A 6,989-nucleotide genomic window follows, 5' to 3' on the forward strand; every position below is an offset into this window, starting at 1 on the left:
CGCGTGTTGTAGAATTTGCCCCCTGGACATGCCGGAATTACGGAGTGCGGCCCAGTTTGTTTACGCTCCGCCGCTGTCTGCCCGCGCGTTGAAACAGTGGGCCCGGACGGACGCCCCATTTGGTGATCGCTGTGTGCGAAGGGGCAAGGTTGTGACTGGTGTTATAAGTCGCGGGTCGCTTTTTTCATCGAGACGATATATTGCACTCTTTACAAGCACTGAGCCAACAGGGCACATGTAACCGGCAAACGGAGGCCTCAGGAGTGCGTCTGACCAGGCTGCGCAGGATCTCCAGGACACCCAAGGGGTAGCGGGGGGATCAAAGCTGGAAGCAGGGCGGCCCGTGGGTTGGGGCCACGGAGGCCGAAGCGTGCCAGGGGGTGTTTGCATAAAAAGTTGGCTGTCCACTATCGCGGACAGCTCATCTTATACACCCCTGGCATGCGCAGGCTTCGGCGAGCCAACGCCCACGGACCAGTCCGGGTTCTAGCTTTGTTGTCCCCGTTGCCCCTTTGGTGTCCTGGAGCCGTCGCCGATAATGCTAAATAACGACACGTTGTTATAATTAGTACAAAACACGATTGAATCAATGTAATTACGTCCAGCCGCCAACTTGTGATGCTAAGTACAGCACTACCACGCCCCGCCACATCTGCAACACCAATCAAATCTTTGCCTCTGAAGGTACGTCGAACACTTTCTCGCGCCTGCGACGGTGGTGCTGAGTCAGTCATCGTCACCGGCGGCCTTTCAGCCACTTGCGTTCAACCGCAGTTGCTAAGGCACTCTGCCTTCTAGATTTTCAATATGTGCGGCCCGGGCTCTACTACGGTCGCTAATGCTCCCACACAAACATCTGTCATCTTATTTACAAGGTACTTCACCGTAAGGCGCGAGAAAGCTATGATCCGCCACGACTGACTTAGCACGAGCGCCGCAGGTGCGAGACAGTCTGTCTGACACAGCGGTCGCCAAATGGGGCGTCAGTGCCCGCTGCTTCACCTATTTTACCGCGCCAGCAGCTAATCTAAAAACGCTGGCTAGCAGCCAGCGTCCGAGCGTAAACTAACTCGACTACCCTCCGCAATGCCGGCACGCCTAGGGACAAACGCCTTCAACACGCGCTAAGAAACCTCCTCTGTAGTGCCTAGGCAGAGTCATTATTCAAGGAGCAAAAGACCCCAGATTTTCTCTCTCGCGCTTGCTCTTATTCGCGCCTGCGCACAAACGGCTGGCGATCCCCCAAATGAACGTCTCTTAGGGTCGACCGGCGGAGGCGGTGCCACGGCTGGAAGACGTCGGTCAACGAACTGGGGTCAGAGCCGGAGCAGGAGCCGCAGCGGCCGGTGCAGATCGCGGAGCGCTCCGAGGGAGCAGCCGGGGGCAGCAAGGCAACCATGGAGGCCAGTGCCAACAGCAGCAGCAGTAACGAAACCAACAAGGAGCCCAACAAAAGGTTACGTCCCAAAGAAACTGGGCCAGCATAATGGCAGGTAGGGGGAGGGAGATGCATCCCGACATAGTCATACTTGACACAGTTAAGAGTCTACAGCAAACCACCCAAAACATGCAGAGAAACATCAGGATGCAAAGATACGTGCCTACGAGAGCGGTCGCTTCCCACAACCAATGGACAGAGACCGACACCCTAGCACGACAACCAGCGCCCTATCAGTCCCCTCACCTACATCCGCATGTATTAGCATACCAGCAACTACAGGAGGTGAAGAATCCGATATGGACACCCAGGTACACCGAAGAAACGCAAGGCCAGCGTCGTCCACAGGTCTCCCACTCTAGCCCCTATTGAGGACGTAGACCTAATGAAATGCGTAGAGAAACACGTTGAACGGGTGGTCAAGGTGGCTATTGACGCCATCTTTCCCGCGATTTTCGAACGCTTCCACCAGTTTGAGAACTGTGTGACGGCACTGGAACAAAACCACAACATGCTAGCCTCACAGGTCGCACAAATCGCACAATACATCACACAATTAGTGCCCGTCTAGCCGGAGCAAATCACAGGTGGTGATCCCTCAGGCGGCACCCGTCAGCGCAGCGGCTGTCCTCCGCCCTTCCCGCCTGGATCTGGCCGTCCACACACTCCCAAAGAATCAACATGGCTGTAACAACCAATAACACACCACGTTTGGCAGTGGAACTGCCGCGGATTCAAAAAGAAGGCCAAACCTCACCAGCATGTTAACAACACGGCACAGGAAGAATCCTACAAACCTGGTATCATAGCGCTACAAGAAGCCAACATGGAAGCCGGCCTCTCCTTTTACAGAGCTTTCTACGGTCGTAACAACTCCAAGAAAGTCACAACGCTCGTTCACCGAGAACAGGTGGCGGCGATCCACGACATCGAAACTTCTACCCCCTCGGGTATCTCCCACGTCTGCGTGTAGATCATAACGAGGCGCACGTCTGATCGCAGCCTATTTGTCCTCAACGTTTACGTCGATCCATATGAAGACCCGCAACTCGATGGGGACATTAACGCCGGTCATACTCTGTGGGGATACCCGGGCGACACCCGCAAGGGTCGACATCTGGCAGAAGCCGCGCAAGAGTTCGGTCTCACGCTAATCAACGATACCACCACCCGCACCAGAATCGGCACCCCAGGTCAGGTCGACACCAACCCGGACCTGACGTTCATTGTCCACGCGAAAGACTACGCCTGGACGAACACCGGCCAAACTCTGGGAAGTGACCACTACATCCTTCACATGGAAATCTGTGAACTCGGCAGGCGTCACGTCATCGGAAGCATCGCTTCTCGGTTATAAACTGGGACAAATTTCGCGAGTCCAGAAGAACGCGAGCCAGCAAGGGATCCATCGTGAATATCTTCTCCTGGACGAGCCGACTCCTGTACGACGTGGAAAAGCATACGGAACATCTTGACCCGGAGGACGCCCCGGAAACCTTCAACGTCGACAGCAGGGTGCTCCACATGTGGCAGGCAAGCTCGAGCATGCTCCTGTGCTGGCAACAGCCGGGGAAAGACAACCAAGCCCTCAAGGAAAGAATCACCCGACTCGACACAGCGATCTCCGATCACGTGACCGAGGTCACCCGGCTGCAATAATACCAAATATTTGATCGCATGAGGGGACGCCTTGGCACAGCCCGGACGTGGCGCCTCCTACGCCACCTCCTGGACCTGGGCACCACCAGGACCGAAGGCAGGAGAAACATGGCCAAGTTAATCCACAGGCATGGTCAACACCCAGGGGCGTTCTTGTCCGAGATGCGGGACAAGTACGTCGTCCCGCAACTCAAGTCATCGTTACCGGCGGCCTACCGCAGTCTGCCGACCATGCACAGAGACGCAGACTTTACGTTCGCTGAGGTGTGGACCGCCGCCTTCAAGCTGCGGACGAACTCGGCGCGGGATCCGGACTGGGGGATCAACAAGATCCACGACAACCTAGACGAGGCCGCAGTGGAGCAGCTCACCGAGTGCATGAACGAACGCTGGAAGACGGGCGCCATCCTTGAAGAGTGGAAGACGTCCACGATCGCATTCATACTCAAACCAGGCAAACCACTAAATGCGGACAACCTCAGGCCGACTTCACTCTCATCATGCGTCGGCAAACATAGGGAGCACGTGGTCCTGGACCGTGTCAATGAACACGTAGAGGACCGGGACGAGTTCCCCAACTGCATGTTCGGTTTGAGGCCACACCTGTCCACCCAAGACGTACTCCTTCAGTTAAAAAAGCAGGTGATGCAACCCGAAAGTCCGGCGCACTCTCAGTGATTCCGTTGCATTCGGGGCCTCGACCTGAAGAAGGCCTTCGTCAATGTCGCCCATGCAGCAGTGCTCGAGGGCCTGACCGAACTGGGGGTCGGAAAGCGGGCATACCAATACGTCCGCAACTTTCTCACAGACCGGAAGTGCCGGATCAAAGTCGGCGAATATAAAACTGACGTTATAGAGCTGGAGAGCCGAGGTACGCCGCAGGGATCAGTCATCCCTCCTTTCCTCTTTAACGGGGCGATGCGCGTGCTCCCGGACTTGTTGTGCTCTATCCCAGGGCTTCACCCCAGCCTCTACGCTGACGACGTGACGGTGTGGGCGGCGGAGTCGATGCAACGCGGCATCGACAGAAACTCCAGAGGGAGACCAATTACACACTACAGCTCATTCGCCGGGTGGCTAATCGGCACCACGTCATGGGCGAGGGCGACCTGCTCCGACTTGTGCAGGCATACATAACCAACAGAACCATGTACTCGACATCATATGTCAAACTCGCAGTCACAGACTTAGCTAAATTGAACACAATGATCAAAAGAGCCACAAAGGCAGCCCTGCGCCTTCCGGACCATGCGGTCATCGCAAGGCTAGATGCCTTCGGCATGCACAACACGATCGAGAAGGCTTAGACGCTCACCACACAGCCCAAGTCCGTCGTTTCTCGCTAACCCCGGTGGGCCGCACAGTCCTCTGGAAGCTCAGTCTCGAGGCCCTCCCCGAGGCTACAGAGTACGTGATGATTCCGCGAAAGGTCCGGGGGCATATTTAAGCCCCCCCCCCCCCCCCCCCATAATGGACCCCGAGTTCCATCAAGGCCTCCGGCAGGCTCGTAGTGAAGCCATTTGGCTACGCTACGGCTCGCAAGATGGAGTGGTTTACACGGACGCAGCGAGACACCCTCGCGGCGAGGGCGACCTGCTGACCGCGGCGACCTGCGTGACCGCGGTGGTAGTGGATCACAACGGACGATTGATAGGAAACATAACAATCACGGCTGTCCGAGTGGTTGAAGCGGAGGAAACCGCGATTGCCGTAGCCATCCATGCGGAAGCAACTATCGTCATCAGCGATAGCAAGTAGGCCATGGGCAATTTCGCCCGCGGTAGAATTTCCGAACAGACGCACCGTCTCCTCCCGCGATGCCCCCTAAGCGGCTTGAAAACCCTCATGTGGACCCCCGCTCACGCGGCTTTGCCCAGCTACGCATCGGTTCACAGTTTGGCTCGAAATTTCGCGCGCTGATCTTCGTCCGCGGATGCGGACGGCGTGAACGAGGAGGAGACACACGAGAAACCTTGCGAGTCTTATCACGAAATGGCCCATAGGCATCACTTGAGGCGTCGCACGCTCCCACCACCGGCCAAGTAACTTGATAAAACGCAAGCGGTCACGTTTAGGCGACTCCAAACAAACACATACCCGCACACAAAGTGTATTAACAATATCACAGGGGCCAAGGAAAGCGACCTATGTAGGATCTGTTCGCAAATAGGGACACTTACACACATGTGGGAATGCACCTCGCTCTCGTTTTCTCATCCTCCGGTCAGCAGCGAGACTGACTGGACCAGCAGGCTCAGGTCCGGGGACGTCGACCGACAGCTTGAACTGGTGGACTGGGCGGAGAAGGCCAAGCAGGCTCAGGGCCTTACTTGAACCTGACTCCTCATTCACCTCCCCCTTTTCCCTCCCCCTTTCAATAAAGTTTACCCCCACCACCACCTCAGGTGCTTCTTGCATAACGTAGGAGAGTCTATCGTAAAGGCAGAAGTGTACGGTTGGGCATGTGCGCTTAATAAGTTCATGAACATCAACTGCGCCAAGAAAACCCATCCAAGCATTCGTACCTGCTTTATCAGCAGCGTACTGCACCATGAATAACCCGTCAATTATTTTTTAACGGCGTCAAACTTTAAGAAAGAAACCAATGTAAACCTTCCTATTATTATTATCATTCGGGTGTTCAAATTGGTAACCTTTACACACGAAGTAAGTTGAGCAGTTGCTTGCGTAATAAAAGAAGCTACGATAATCAACCTTTCAATAATTGATCTGAGGCGGCTAATAGAAATGAGTAGTTGGGAGCCAGTGCTCGGGATTATCTAGCTGAGCAAACAAATTTTTATTAAATATGCTTCTGTAAGAGCCAAACGAACAAATGTTTTGCAGATAAGCTCTTTAAAAGCATAACTGTCGCCGAAAAAGAACTTCTTTAAGGACGACCTGACCACACCCAGCCTTTTGTGATATTGTCATCAATGGCATCGCCCATCAGCATGTTCCTTTCGGCTAGTCTGCTTTCGATATATATATTTACGTAGTTTTTTCGGAGGTGAGCAGTTTAAAGTTAACCTGTGCCGCCGAAAGCTTGCTTGGATGCACAAGGGATGCATGACGCAATAATGTGCAGATTTAGCGCATCATGGCCGTCAGGAGAATTGGCGGCCGCCCTGGAGGTTGTGGAGTATTGGCCCGCCACGCGGCGGAGGTGAAGCAAGTTTCAAAGGCTCAGCCCGTAGTAGTAGTGATAATAATAATAATAATAATAATAATAATAATAATAATAATAATAATAATAATAATATTAATAATAATGATAATAATAATAATAAAAATAAATGAAGATGCATTGTTTCTAGTCGATGGGTGTGCTGGAATCGCTTGTGAACAGCACATGGACTCACGAGCAGAAGGCATTGCCATATATGCAGAGCAGGAAATGTATGTACAACAATATAACCCTGACTCGCAAGAGGACAGGGCCACCGACTGTGGGGATGCCTGTGCCGCACAAAATAAAGATGGAATTATAATATGCACTGCATATATATAACCAGGCAAACCCAAGTGTGATATCGATAAATTCATGAGCACGCGTTAGCCGCGATGCATGGGTAAACCGCGATGACGCTACCCCTGTGATCACCATTTGAGACTTGAATGTGGTCATTTCAAAACCAGACAAGAAATGGTTCACTGAGTTTGGCAAGAAGAATTTGCTTTGAAGTGCCACACTAATCCACTTCACTCAACAAAGCAACAACGGTCGTGTTTACATTCAACTTTGGCCAACATTCCGTCTAAGGTTATAACCAGACCAATCTGTATATATCACAGTAATCACAATGCTATTGTCACTACCATTACCAAATGATGAATATAAATACATGTTCCCTTGTCTAATATCCTGTGTGATGTGCTACATTTTAGCTGG

Source organism: Dermacentor albipictus, chromosome 5 (assembly GCF_038994185.2).
Source record: "Dermacentor albipictus isolate Rhodes 1998 colony chromosome 5, USDA_Dalb.pri_finalv2, whole genome shotgun sequence".
Classification (NCBI taxonomy): Eukaryota; Metazoa; Arthropoda; class Arachnida; order Ixodida; family Ixodidae; genus Dermacentor; species Dermacentor albipictus.